This window comes from Musca autumnalis, unplaced genomic scaffold (genome assembly GCF_047663935.1).
Source record: "Musca autumnalis isolate F117 unplaced genomic scaffold, ASM4766393v1 scaffold_2, whole genome shotgun sequence".
NCBI classification, from domain to species: domain Eukaryota; kingdom Metazoa; phylum Arthropoda; class Insecta; order Diptera; family Muscidae; genus Musca; species Musca autumnalis.
The window spans coordinates 49,335,319-49,351,436 of NW_027411755.1; the positions used below are offsets into that span (position 1 = coordinate 49,335,319).

At 34.7% G+C, this 16,118-nt stretch overlaps 1 protein-coding gene across 2 annotated transcripts in view; it reads right to left on the minus strand.

Annotated features, from left to right (window-relative positions):
• mol (dual oxidase maturation factor 1 mol) overlaps positions 1-16,118 on the minus strand; it is a 202,458-nt gene that overhangs the window by 129,248 nt on the left and 57,092 nt on the right. For both annotated transcript variants that reach the window (XM_073967655.1, XM_073967654.1), the window contains exon 2: positions 6,408-6,895. The gene's annotated coding sequence lies outside the window, so the exon portion shown is untranslated. The remainder of the gene's footprint in view (positions 1-6,407; positions 6,896-16,118) is intronic.

Below are 16,118 nucleotides of genomic sequence, written 5' to 3' on the forward strand. Positions count from 1 at the left end.
GTTGCCATCGGTCAATGTGTTAAGGTGATGAAGATGCAGAAAATGCAATGAAGGCAAAGAAGTTTCATCCAAAGCAAAGCAAACTTTCATGGCATACGCTTAGCGTAGCTATTGAAAGTTATGAGTTTGGTTCTGAACACTAACACGCCGTGACAACACTTTTTTCCATGTGTTTTTCAAGGACGTGGGTTTGAACCCCAGCCTGGCTCAAGCTGATTTTTATTTTTATTTGAAAAATTTGCCTATTAGGCGAAGGTCATTTTTTATTAATTTTTAATTAATTTCTCGTTAGAGACGAGCTTTTTTTGTTAGCACATCTGCAATCATCTCGCTAGTTGGCAGATATTTGATGTTACTAGGCGTTTACACCAAACAATTTGCCTTCAAATACAACTCTGATTTACTAACACATACATACATACATTTGTCGGCTGTTTCACAGCTGTCTATAATTTTTTCACAGACAGTGGGGTTAAACGTTTTTTGACATTTTTGTAAAAATAAGCGAGATAATAATTGAAATGTGTTGAAAACAAAAGAAAATGAACAAAAACAAAATATGTAAAGGAAAACAAAAAGAAATCGACGATTTTCATAAATAAGTTTACAACTGTTTTTGCAGTTGTCTGGACGCTTACGTCACACAGGCAAGTTTTGGGGTTTTGAAAATCAATCTTCTTAATTAACTTGGAATCGAGCTTAATGACCAATGATGCAAGCGAAAAAGGAAAGCCGAAGATACGAATCCACACAACCACCACGATGTGACATGCATGTTTCGCCTTTGGCAGAGGCTCTTCGGACATATCGACTGTTTTTTTTTTGTACAACAACAATGGGTATTTGCCCATTTAGTTGTGCTTTCATGACAAACGCTTAGTACTGCCTTTGAAAGTAATGCGTTTGGCTCTGAACGCTAACACGCCGTGACAACACCTTTTTTCTTGTGTGTTTTCAAGGACGTGGGTTCAAACCCCAACCTGGCTCAGCTGATTTTATTTATTTGGAAATTTTGCCTTTTAGGGCGTAGATCATTTTTAATTTTAATTTTTAATTAACTTCTCGTTGGAATCGAGCTTAATGATCAATGGTACTTGACGTATGAAATGTTATCTGTAATCAATATGCTTCGTACGGGAATGATGTCCTCCAAACTTAGCAATAATTTTAGAGCTTTGTGAGTCGTAGTAACGTTTCGTAAATAGTGCGCCTCTTTCGCTGCTTCAGAAAGTGATATATATTCTGATTCTGTGCTCGAAGTAGCAACAATACGTTGTTTGCGTGATTTCCAAGATATTGCAGCACCCGCTAATAAGAAACAAAAACCTATTTGAAATTTTCTTTCATTAGTGTCAGTGGCCCAACTTGCATCCACATAGCCAGTTATTGGTAAACCATATTTGCAATAATTAAGTTTAAAATTTGGAGTAGAATTTAGATATTTTAAAACATATAGCACGGGCATCCAATGCTGCTTTCGGGGATCGTTATTCAACTGAGACAACAAATTTGCACCGGAAGATATGCCTGGTCGGCTAAAAACTGAAATATGTAGTAATGATACAAGAAGTTCCTGATATTTTGTATTATTTATCTTTTCGGATACTCCTTTAATTTTTGGTTCTTTCTCCAAGGACAGTTTAGGTTGCATTGGTACTTGTGATAACTTCGAATTTTCTTGACCATAGTTCTTAATTAAATTATTGGTGTAACATGGTGCTGGATTCTTGTTCTATGAACATTTGATATGAAAAGTATTTTTTTCAATCTGCAAACTTTCTTTTCATCTTCCACAAAACCTTCTGGCTAATTCTTGCAAATTTTTTCTTTAAGGTTTCTTTTGAGAAAAGCTGACGAAACATCCAATTGTCTTAATTTCAAATTGTGTTCAACCGATAATGCATATATAAGTCTAATAGTGCTTTGACGAACTACTGGTGCAAAAGTATCCATATAATGGAGTCCATATTCCTGAACCTTGCTTTTGGATTTTCAACACTGACATCCGCTCTACTATTAGTTTGATATACACATCTGCAGTCTATTGGTTTTTCTACCATCAGGCAAGGCAACATGCTCCTAAACATCATTTTCAAGAAGAGATCCAATTCTTTCGCCATTGTTTCTTTGTCAATGATAAACGACCTTCTTTCTGTTGACGATTTCGAAAGGAGGCCCTGGAGAAAATTTGCATGCCAGCAATTCTCAGAAAATGCAAACCAACATTACGCAAGGGGGCTTCACTGTCATTAAAAACGTTTATATGGACTTGCTAATCGGTGGCACCGACTTGCAGTCCAACAAGGAGAACAATAAAGCAACCACAGATAACATATATCAAGGAAAAATAAATAAACTTGAAAAGTTATGAAAAAGGACCAGTTGGATATTCTGAGACTGTTTACTCTAAATCTATGACGGTAGTGGACCTATGGCTCCATAAACAGATTCGTTACCGCCAATACGAATTAAATCCTTCTTGCCACCAATTGTTAACCGTTTGTTTGGGAGATATCAGAATAGAGTGGGAAGTATGAATTTCCCCGATTGTAAAATTACACATCGGTAATGTACTAGGTGAAAGACTATATACCGCCGATATGGTTCATCTTCGAAATAAATCTAAATTTGGAATAATTTTATGTTGGGTGTTACAATTTCCCAAACAATGATCTAACGTCCAAATAAACTCAGACATAAAGCCCACTTTATGCTGTTAGTGTTCTGTGGGTACCCGACTTTGTGACGTTATCCAAGACTTTCACTCTGAAACAGAATTAAAGTTGGCATGTCGTTGAAAGACGTTTCCCCTTTGTAGAATTCCTATTATGTTGTTTTAGGAATTATGATCCTTAAAGATTATATCATGTTCCTCAACCACATCAACGCCAGAATTATAAAACTAACAATGGCAGTTAATAGTGACTGTTTCTATGGGCTTTGACCACAAAGCATCTGAAGTAAGTTAGGTAGGTTTGTCTGTGGATGATAAAATTATGTAGAGTGCCTTGTGGACCTATACAAAACGCCAAAACGTAGTTAAGCCAAAACTACTCAGGTTCGCCGAAGCCGTTGCCAGTCTTCAGCTGCGACAGATGGGGATGTATTCCCAGGAAGGCATTCACACAATAGTCGTTTCTGCGACTTCATCTGTGCCAATGCTATTCAGTCCTGTTTGATAGGCTTTTTGATCTAGCGGGATTTTCTTTCTTTGTATTTTTTTCTCTAGATCTATTGAACTTTCCTTGGTGTCAAATGATGATTAGGATGACGAAGTCAACAAGGTTTCGTCATCTTCTCCCCAAGAGCTGCCGGTGTGACAATTAAACATTTTGTTCCTTCACCACTTTTCCGCGGATAGGTGAGACATGTATCATGGGATATTTGGTGGTCGGAAATACTACTCCATTTCAAAATCAGCGGCATTCTCACCTTCGCAGTCCTTGTGGTAAATAGTGGTGGATACTTGCATATTCCTTGAGTAGAAGTATACTCGTACTGATAGAAATATTAAATAGAACCTTAAGCTATCACAGGTACCAAAAACCAAGATTGTACAATCGACTGGTTTTAACTCAAAGGGAAAATTTCGATGTCGGTTTTTTTAGGTGGCACGTGTTAACATATCAGACTGTGCTTAAACTTTGGCAATCTTAAAATCTAACAAAACTAAACACTTTAGGGGGGTGTCGAATAACAAATCAGACATCGATTTTTTAAAACCACTCTATTGTACAATCAACCACATAAAACGATCTAGAGGTAGATAGAGGGTATAAAGTTTCATAATTTATCATTGATCTTTGGGAAATTCCGCGTAGCTATGTATTCTTCTTTCTGTTCACGAAAGTGAACGAAAGAGTTGTTTGCAGATGGTCAAAGTCCTTTTATAGGTCAAGCGCCACCAACCCAGTTCTATGACACGGCGTGTTATTGTGAAGTTCAAAACTGGTATTCGTAGAGATGGCGTGCAGTGTTGTTGTCGTGGTGCCAGAGTAATCCCTTCTATTTCAAATGTTTTTAATTCTGATTATCACAAATTGTATAGTTGTTTTGATGCTGGGGACAAGTAAAGCCTCAAGGGTTTTTGTTACTGGCGATAAAGTTGAAATTGGTCAGTATAATTAAACATCATACTTTTCTGGCTTCGGGCGGACTTTGGAAACGATGCGGCTGACTATCATATCTAGCTCATACAGTTGTTTCTGCATTACAATTGAGATTTCACCTAGGTCCAACGCTTTCGAGGACTTAGCGTAATTCCCCGCACGGAAGAGATCTTATGCGGCATGATATTCATAACTTTGTCCTATCACTGCTTGTCCTCCTCTTCGGTGGACTATCAACTTGACGCCTCCAAAAATAACATGAATCTTATTTTGTTTCAATAATTCGACGATCGGGAAAAAAATGTATTCAGCGTTCAAGTGTGCATGCTCGGCAACAAGTCATTTAAGAAAAATTACGAAAAAAACGTAGTTGTATTAATTTTTGAACTTAAAATACAAGGAACCGAAGTCCCTGCGGAACAAGGAACCGGAGTCCCCGTGGAACAAGAAACCTAAGTCCCATCGGAAAAGTGAAATAATATTTCCCCTCTGGAATAGTGAGCCAAAGGTCCAGTGGAACAGCATACCGACATTTGCGTTTGTATGTCTTGGCCACCACAAATTAATCAGTATCCGTTCTAAAAGAATTCCCAATGACACCGTGGCATAAGCTAGCAAAAAATAGTCGTTATCAAGAGCTGAAATTATTATGTGACAAAGGGTGAATGAGAATTATTTCCTTGTAAGCGGTTAGCGTCATTGATGAAATTGCAACGAAGGGAACTTAATCCATATTAATGCTGGTTTGTATTACGGCCGGACAGTGTTAGGGAGTAGCATTTAGTGTGTGTAATATAGGGTGTTTATGTACGTGAATCATTGCATTACAAAGCAAATTTATACTCGCCACATCTTCCTCAACATTTTCACAATTAACTGCTGCGGTGTGGTACAACCGCTTTATATTCTGCATATCTGTCCTTAGATAAACAAACAACTAAAAAACTATTAGTCAGCTGGGTCGACAGAGATATACCCTTGGACTCGGATGTAAAGACAATACTTCTCACATCTATAGGGTTTTTGAGTTTTTGGGCCAATTTCTCCAGAAATATGGACTTGCTCCTGAAAAAATCCAGACGAGTCCTTAAACTGCACTCTTTCCCAAACTATGCCTGAGAGTTACCTGAAAGAGTGGTTCGATGTAGTCAATATTTGGGCATAATCCGTGTCTTTAAAAAATAATACGATTTATATCGTTTGGATCAAATCGGTTACTCTCTTCGAGGGTTATCTTACGTACTACGCACTTTAGGCGGTAGGGTTTTTCGGAGCTTTTGGACAATTGTATCTGGAAAATTGCGTCGTCGTAACAGGTACTGCAAGAAGAACGTGTTGCAATTAATTACGAAACGATCCGAGACGATCTGATAAACTATACTTTTTCCTAACTTTGTGTGGGAGGTACATGAAGGAGTACGTATACCGATGTAGTCCATATTTCAACCTGATCTATGCTTGGAAGTAATATTACTATATGCAAAGTTATGACCAATTCGATCACTCCCTTCGAGAGTTCTTGTGCGCACCATTTTAGCGATCCATTTAAAATTTTGTGGGAAAGGTAAGGAAGAAGTGGGCCGATATGACCTATCTTCTAAGTTGGCCAAAATATTACTATACCCAAAATTTTAACCAAGCCATACAGGCAGACAGAGCAATGAACATGGCTAAATCAACTCAAAATTTCGATCAACTAAATCAACTCCAGATTTCGCACAATCATACTTGGGGTCTAAAACCATTATTTTAATGAGGCAAAATTTTGGTCGTATCAAAGTACCTCGAAGACTGAGGGTATAAAACGACATAGATGGTTTAATTGCAATTTCCCCGAGTTCTAATATGCTTTCGTATACAAACTGTATATGTTTGTGCGTTTCCTCCATCAATCAATCTGAAGTTTTCAATATTAAATGTAAAAAACGGTCCATTGTAGATGACATCCCTTTAGCCTATGGTTATTTCTCTTTTGACATATGCATGTTAATATTACCCGCCCAACTAGGCCAAGTCTTTTGGTGGTTTTCCCATAAAAACCATTTCCTGTCCGACAATATTTGTTTGTTTTGATGTGATGACTCTGCTAATGATGACATTAATCATAACACATAAAATGGCATCTCATCAAAAAACCAAAATTATTTCCAAGGTCAAACAAATATTGTGTGTGGTTGTTTTGTAATTTGTCGCTACAATTTTATGGATTTATCAATTAGTATTTTTATTTATTATTATTATTATTATTATTATTATTATTTTTAATTTTAATTATTTATAAAAACAATTTTGACTTACCAAACTTGTCAACATATATGAAATGAAAAAACCAAAGCTACAGCAGCAGTACGAGCAGTTAGATAGACAAGACAGGCAAAGTCAAATCCAATACTCGTCGATTGAAATGTGCAGTCAGTGCGTAATCCGGTATTAATCAAATTTAATTATTGTGATTTCTAGTTGTGGTTGGCACTTTTGTGTGTGTGTGTGTGTGTCTGTGTGCGTTGGTTGAAAAAATTTGTTTGCAAATTTGTCAACTGCTATTGCTAATTGAGATGTTAACTTTATTTCCAAATATTTGTATATTTTTTTTTGTTTGCTTTCAACAACTTTTCACAATTTAATTTAATTTACTTTTTTTGTTTCAGCCCAACACATCGACCAATTGGCACATCATAATTAGTTGAATATTTGTTATATTAATTAGCACTTCTCTCACGCGTTGTTAAAATTTCGTCATCAGTAAAAATTAAATATTTATTCGTTGTTATATATTATTAATTTGTCTGAAAAGAGAGAGAGGGAAAAAGAAGAAAAATTATTTAATAATTATTATTTAAGAGAAATTAATACAAAATAAAAAATAATTTTAATATTATTTATTTAAAATTGTTTACACATCAGTATTTTATTATAAAGTATAGCAAAATATGCTATTTGGCAAAAGAGTTCCTTTATTTATAAAATCAACGACTATAGAAGTATATTACAAATATTTAAAAAAATATCCAAGCCTATGGAAGTCCCTTAAAAATATTTTAAAAAATATCCAAGCCTATGGAAGTCCTTTAAAAACATTTTAAAAAATATCCAAGCCAATGGAAGTCCTTTAAAAATATCCAAGTCTATGAAAAATCGCTTAAAAATATTTAAAAAAAATAGAAAAATATCCACGCCTATGGAAATCCCTTAAAAATATTTTAAAAAATATCTACGCATAGGAAGTCCTTTAAAAATTTTAGAAAAAATATCCGCGGCTTTAAATATATTTTAAAAAATGTATATGGCAATGGGATTCCTTTGAAAATTTTAGAATATCCACGCCTATGGAAGTCCCTTAAAAATATGTTAAAAAACATTCACTCCTATGGAAGTCCCTTAAAAATATTTTAAAAAATATCCAACCCCATGGAAGTCCTTAAAAATTTTTTAAAAATAAAATATCCACGCATATGGAAGACTTTTAAAAATATTTAAAAAAATATCCACGCCTATGGATGTTCTTTAAAAATATTTTAAAAAATATATACGCCTATGGAAGACTTTTAAAAACATTTAAAAAAAAATATCCACGCTTATGGTAGTCCTTTAAAAATATTTAAAAAAATATCTTCGCCTTGGAAGTCCCTTAAAAATATATTAAAAAGTATCCACGCCTATGTAAGTCCATAAAAAATATTTTAAAGAATATCCACGCCTATGAAAGTCCTTTAAAAATATTTAGAAAAATATTTACGCCTATGGAAGTCCCTTAAAAACATTTAAAAAATATCCACGCCTACGGAAGTGCTTTAAAAATATTTAGAAAAATATTCACGCCCATGAAAGTACCTTATAAATATTTAACAAATATCCACGGCTATGGAAGTCCCTTATAAATATTTAAAAAATATCCACGGCTATGGAATTCTTTTACACATTTTTTAAAAAAATATCCACGGCTATGGAAGTCCTTTACACATTTTTTAAAAAATATCCACGCCTATAGAAGTCCCTTATAATATTTAAAAATTTTCACTTAAAAATATTAAAAAATATATATGGAAGCCTTTGAAATTCGATTAAAAATATATAAACAAATATCCACGCCTATGGAAGTCGCTTAAAAATATTTAAACAAATATCCACGCCTATGGAAGTCGCTTACAAATATTTAAAAAATATCCACGCATATGGAAGTTCGTTAAAAATATTTAAAAAATATCGTCGCATATCGTCACCATAAATGCCGAAAGACGTAACCCACAAAAATAAAACTTTACAGGAGAAACAAAAAACGTTATAAAATTAAAAACTGTTTTATAGAATATTAATCTTATGAAGGCGAGTATATGGGATATTATCGATCATATACGAAGGGGAATTAGTAGTGAAACCAAAACCGCTGAAGTGCTTAGTTTTGAGATACTCCATTACAACTAAAACGGCACTATTATCCCATTTTCCGAAATGCCATTTCTTGAGTAGCATCGTTGTTTTTGAACGTAGAGGCTTGAAATTTTGCCAGAGCATGTATTTTAGCTTTATGTATCAGATTCCACCAAAAAACTAATTTCGATTTTCATGTCGGTTACGTCTTCCGGCATTTACGGTGACGATATGGAAATCCCTTAAAAATATTTAAAAAAACATCCAAGCATATGTCAGTCCCTTAAAAATATTTACAAAAATATCCACGCCTAGGGAAGTCCTTAAAAATATTTTAAAAAAATATCCACGCATATGGAATTCCCTAAAAAATATTTAAAAAATATCCACGCCTAGGGAAGTCCTTAAAAAATATCCACGCCTATGGAAGTCCTTGAAAAATATGTTAAAAAATGTCCTCGCCTATGGAATTCCCTTAAAAATATTTTAAAAAATATCAACGAATATTTAAGTACCTTAAAATTTTAAAACACATCCACGATTATGAAAGTCCCATAAAAATATTTTAAAAAATATCTACGTTTATGGAAGTGAATTAAAAATATTTAAAAAAAGTCAGGCCTATCTACGTTTATGGAAGTACCACCATATTGAATGACCTTAAAATATTAAAAAAATAACCACGCCTATGGATATACTTTAAAAATGTTTAACAAATATTCAAGTCTATGGAAGTCCCTTAACAATATTATAAAATATTTTTCGCTTATGGATGTCCATATTCACGAATATGGAAGTCCCTTAAAAAAAATTAAAAAGTATATATGCCTATGGATTCCTATGGAAGCCCCTTGAAAATGTGTTAAAAAATATCCACGCCTGTGAAAGTCCTTAACAATATTTTAACAAATGTCCACGCCTATTGAAGTCCCTCAAAAATATATCCACGCCGATTGAAGCCCTTAAAAATATTTTAAAAAATATCCACGCCTATGGAAGTCCTTAAAATTTTTTTTTAAAAATATCCACGCCTATGGAAGTCCCTTAAAAATATTTTAAAAATATCAACACCTCTGGAAGTGCCTTAAAAATATTGGCAAAAAAAAACTATAAAATAAAAAAATAATGTTAATATTATTTATTTAACATTTTTCACATCAGTATTTTAAAATAAAAACATGGCAGAATATCATATTTAGCAAAGGAAGAAGGGGACCTTAAAAAAATTAGTTCAGCTATTAAATTTAAATTCACTAATGTAACTAAAGGATGTTACTCTTTATTAACATAAAATATACAGTGGCTCCAAGCGAAAGTCGTACACCTAATGAAATTTTTTTAATTGACTTATATCTCCGGCACAAAAAGGGATATGAAGAAAGTATTTATGCAGCCTTTTAGTGCATTTAGTCGAAAATTTAGAAACACGATATAATAAAATAATCAACTCGTTTACATTGTTGAAAAATTTAATTAGCTAAAATACTAAGAATTTTAGCACCAAGCGAAAGTCGTACAGCAATTATAAAGACAAAGTATTTGTTAATATAATTAATTCTAGTACATGTTCCTGTTTTTGTTAAATCCTACGATCGATTTAGTGTAACATCTGTGCTTTTTTACAATTGAGAGGGTCAATTCTGGAAACTTGTATCAGGTTAAATGGGAAAGAAGCGTAAAAATTAAACAAAAATTATTTTTATGAAACAACATGAGAAAATGATTTATTCAACTTTACAAAAACATTTTTTTTAGATTCAGCAGATATCGAAAATTAAAACTGCAAAGTTATTCAATACCTTGATGTCTACTAATAAGAAAGAAACACATATGAAATATTTAAAATAACTCAAACATTAAAAAAATAATATTTTCTTTTGGGTAGTTTAATACACGAAGTGCAAAATGAGTTGATTTTTAGTGTCCCGACACTCTAATCGATTGAGAAAAATATTTGGAAGCTTATTTTTCCAATGTGCAGTCAAATTTTTGCATCATAAATACCTTGTCAATTGGTAATAAAAACAGACGTAAAAAAGCTGTACAGAAATTTATCCAAGAGAGATGTTTAGAATATCAAAACAATAGCGATGAATGCAAAAATTTTCTTAAAAGAGTGTAATTTTCATAGATCCAACAAGTTCTGTGCGAAACCTGACATTACATTGTGAAAAATCCCACAAATTGCATCATGCCTAATACACGAATAATAGAACATAACGCATCAGTGTATTTATGAGTGTGTGGGGCTTATCTTTCAGATTTGAATCTTTGTTTTATAATTTTTTTGAAGTCATTGGGAATCAAACTGTGAGATTTTATAATTAAAATGAGTTCTCACTACCTGGCGAATAATGTATTGGTCAAGGTAAGCGTTGTTCTTACTGCCAAAACTCTGACTTCAAGCATAAAAGCTTATTATTTGCGACCACTGGTATTAAATAATTGTTTCAATAACATGGGTTGGCTGGACTGTAGTCCAAGCTTGAACAATAAATCGTCTATAGTGGTTCTATAAATGGAAAATGTCTCCAGACGACTTATACTTCCAGACATCCTTATAGGAGAGATTTTCAAAACAAACAGCGACATATTTTAAACTTCAGCTGTTCAAAACTGGTCAAAAATATTCTAAATCGATTGCAGAATTCAACTGAAACCAGAAATATTCCGTAGGACGATTAATACTAATAAATATTTTGTCTTTATAATTGCTGTACGACTTTCGCTTGGTGCTAAAATTCTTAGTATTTTAGATATTTTAATTTTAAAACAATGTAAACGGGTTGATTATTTTATTATATCGTGTTTTTAAATTGTCGACTAAATACACTATAAAGCTGCGTAAATACTTTCTTCCTATCCCTTTTTGTATCGGAGATATAAGTCAATTAAAAAAATTTCATTAGGTGTACGACTTTCGCTTGGAGCCACTGTAGGTACATTTTTATTTTGTATTAATATAAAATATATTTCCAAATATATTTCTACTCTTGCATTTATTAATCATCTTGTCCTCTTTTATTTGAGATTTTGTTCTTTAAATCTTCTTTTAAATAGTTTTTAAAAATTTGCATTTTATTACTTTTATTGATCATACTGCACATTTCCATTCCTCTCTTTTTCACAAACATTCGTCATTGTCAATATTTGTCTTCGCCCTCTTTAACATCCATCCATCCCATCCCGCCTAGACATCGAACTGATTGTCTTTACATCACACTGTTGTTTGTATTCAAAAAAAAACAAACAAAAAATCACATTTGCGGTTTGAAATGTTTACATTTTAATTATCGTCTGCATAAACAATCAAAAATTAATAGTTAACAATTTTTTTTTACTGTTTGACAACACGCTAAGATTACCGTAATATTTGTACAGCAAAGTAATGTGAGTGGTTAACTTTTTCCGCATCTTTCACAACCACTCCCCCATAAAAAATGAACAAAAACAAAATTATGTTTACGATTGCAATTAATTTCAAAAGATGTAGAAATGTTTGTTTTTTGCTACGAAAGCGATGTAAAGTGTAAAGTAATGTGAGCTTCTTTTGATCCACATTACCTTGAACCATTGTATTTGTAATCATATTGAAGATGAAGGCTTTGATCGTCGTCCCCTAACTCAAGCCGTGCTAATTGTTTGCGAGCTTCTTTCTAACATGTAAACACTCCCAACTTCACTACAGATTTGTAGTAGTGATAGATACCAATGAAAGGTTGCGATCGGCACGATAAGCCCGACAAGACCCAATATTTACCTTGGTGCCTCTATCAGAATCAATTACATAATGCTAGCAATTATTTTTAATTTTATGGGAGTAGTAAAGCCTCAAAGGTTTTTGGTGGTGTTAAAGGCTTGAATTCCTTACACCAGACCTATTTCGCTTGAGCTTGACTTTAGTGACATATATATGTACATGGAATTTATGGGGGTAGCAGTAAAGTGTGGGACCGCTGAGGTAGCGTTGTTTAACGTATACATAAAGCGGATGAGTTGTTGAGCCCTGCGTTAAATTTTGGAGGACAATAACCGTCTGTTGCTAGGGGACTTCAATGTTCATCATGAGCTTTAGCATTCCGTCCTAGGGCTATAGCGCTTTTCCGACTACACATTTTGCATGGTGAAGGAGGACGCTCCCACGAGCATAAGAGGAGATTGTCACAGCTCGCCAGATATCACTATTGTGGCACCCTGTCTGATAAATGATGTGTCCTGACAACTCGTCATTTTCCTTGACTCAGATCATCTTCCCATCATCGCCTCCGTTAATAGACCACCCTACTTCATAGCCTCCGACCGCAGTACTTTTTTAAACCATGTGAAACCTGATTGGCAAGGGTTCAGAGAATTTAACAATCACCGCTTCAGGGAGCTGTCCATTCTCCTAGATCCTCGGGTAGCTAAGAGAATTTTCCAAGACATCTTTACAAATGCAGCCGCTCCAAATTTTCCGTCAAAGGCAAGGAGACTAACAAATGACCGTGATAGGCGATGGTACGAACCCTGAAGACACAAGGGTTAGAGAACTTATTCGGAAGTCAACAAGCTAGTAGATGATCTTAAGCCAAACAAGTAAAAAAAGCGTTGAGTTCGGCCGGGACGAACTTTTTATACCCTCCACCATAAAATATTCCGAGCTAAGACGGAATAAGTATTTTCTTTCCTGTCCACAATTTTAGGCGGAGATATTTTGTGGCCGCTGATACCTAAATAAGCTAAAAACAGTTTTGTGACAACTAAGAACCTCAAATGTCGAATTGCAGATACATGGGAAAAATTTTAGCTAAAGTCCAAAAAAACCGAAAATCGGGAGGTACCGTTATATGGGGGCAATACCAAAACATGGACCTATGTTGACAGTTTTTGTGGAGATGTTGTGTGACCACTGGGAACCTCAAATGTAGACTTACAAATAGTTCGGTCGAAAATTGTAGCTAAAATCTTCAAAATACCGCAAACCGGGAGGTAACTTTACACGGGGGCTATACCAAAACATGGACCTATGTTGACAGTTTTAGGTGGAGATGTTTTGTGATTACAAGGAACATCAACTGTCAATTTACAGGTAGTTCGGTCAAAAATTTTAGCTAAAATCCTCAAAACACCGAAAATCGAGAGGTACCGTTATATGGGGGCTATACCAAAACATGGACCTATGTTGACGGTTTTTTGGGGAGATATTTTGCGGTCATTGGGAACCTCAAATGCTCAACTGCAGGCAGTTTTGTCAGAAATTGTAGCTATAATCCTCAAAATATCGAAAATCGCAAGGTACCGTTATATGGGGGCTATACCAAAACATGTACCTATGTTGACGGTGTTTGGTGGAGATATTTTGTGAACACTAGGAACCCCAAACGTGAAATTACAAGTAGTTCGGTCAAAAAATGTGACTAAATTCCCCAAAATACCGAAAATCGGGAGGTACAGTTATTTGGGGCTATACCAAAAGGTGGTCCGATATAGCACATCTTCGAACTTGACCTGCCCATGGAAAAAATACACTCGGGTGCAAAAATATAGCGCTCCATACTATGGTGGAGTGTATAAAAAGAGGCATAGGTGCATGTCAGCTAGTTTATAGACCACCCCGAGAGCGATAAGGCGAAGAGGATCGCTATACGCCGTATAAGAGACCTCTCGCCAATATCAAAGATTCGATTCCCAGTTGTTCAAAATCAGCATGGTTTCCGGAAATTGTACAGCATTACACGCCATGTCCAAACATGTGAGTCAAGGACTTAATCATAACAGACTGGGCGACCGAACAGTTATGATGGTTATTTAACTATCGATGGCCTCCGATACCGTTAATCATGACAAAATACTTTCCTCCAGCCATGTTTAAAACGTTCATGCCAGTCGTTTGCGGAATTCGGAAATAAGAAGTCAAAGACAGGGAGTTCCCCACGACTGGGTGATATATCAGGAATTGTCTATCCTCTACCTTTCTGAAACTCCACATCCTCCAGACGGCATAGATATCATAAGGGACGAGTATGCGATAAAATCTTGGCGTCGGGTCCTATCTTCGATGACATAGTAGAATTTTTCAATCTGAGGAATATGAAAATATGAGCCGCTAAATCCACTGTTTACCAATTGACCGGCTAAAAAGAGGCTCCCCCTGAACATACGAAGATAAGAGGAGATAACTAAGTACTGCATCAGGGTACCTGCTCATGATACTAGTGGACCATCTTCCTGAGAAGGCGAACATTTTACCGGTACATCACCATCACAGATGACGTTCCCGCTTGGTGGTTATCAACGTGGGCATGCCTACCACAATCTCGTAAACAGGCTCCTCAAACCCAATCACGTGTATGTAGAGATCTTCCTGATCCAGAGAGAAAGCTACCAATGCAAACATGAATGGATATAGTCCAAGTAAGGTCCTAACGATACATATGCCTCAATTCGTATTGGTCCTGAATTAAAGTCGGACGATATAAGCGATAGTCGTTATAAACGATATTTATAAAAAAGGTGAAATTATATTATGTATAGTGAATTTTGGGTATAAATACGCTGTTTTATTAAGTAAATATAAAATTCAATTCAAATGTCTTAAAAACAAAATAGTAAAAATAACGATAATAAGTTAATTCTGCAGCAGATATATTACGTTAATATATGATATGGTTCTATATAAAATGGTCTGTTATTTTAGTTTCGGCGTTTGTTATTTTAGTTTGGGCCAACATACATAAGTTTTAAACTGAACACAGATCAGAGTTTTAAAAGGGTTTCCAAAATACTTTCTTTGCTCGCAACATGTTCTGAGTAAATACATTTTTGAATATTTTCTACTGCTAAAGACGCCTCTGGCACTAACGGTTTCCGGAAATGCGATTTTAATGATTTTATTACACCTTGGTCCATGGTTGTAAAACAAATGTGTTATTGGGTGGCAACAATTCAAGCTTAATTGTCTTGAGACAGCCTACATGTGAGTCGTAATTCAGTTCTCCAATCCCACCTTCGAATATTTTGTGCATATGTTTGAGTTTGAAAAAATAACATTCATCAAAATATTAGAGAAAAGTGTTTTCTTCGACGTATAACCGATAGCAGAATTCAAATATTTCACAAAAACAGACATTACAACTGGTATGACGTTATAAGCGATGACGCTATAAGCGATATTTATTTGTGTGGAATATAAAGGGTTCTGCTCTTTCGGGACTTTCGGATTTCGTCGTTATAAGCGATATGACGTTATAAACGACGACGTTATAAGCGATTTCGACTGTACAACATTATGATGACGAAGTTGTCACAGAAATCAATTCCAGATGATGGTGTTGAAAGTATGTCGCCTAAAATGAGCTCAAGACTGCAATAACTCACCTGAAGGTTAATAAGGTGACATTAGGTCCGAAATAAATTTCATATGCACACTATTCTCCGCTTACAAACACTAAGGATTGTTTAGACGCTTACATGTACATCAACAATTCTTCGTATTTTTTTAACCAAAATTTATTCAAGACCGTAGGTGTTGAACTCGCATTCTCGGTATGCAATTGCTTAATTTCTCAACTTCCTGTCTTTCACCGCCTCCATACTCCATGATCTTGACTATCGGAATAAACGTCGTTTAGGGGTACATCTATGACAAGAATGAAACCATAC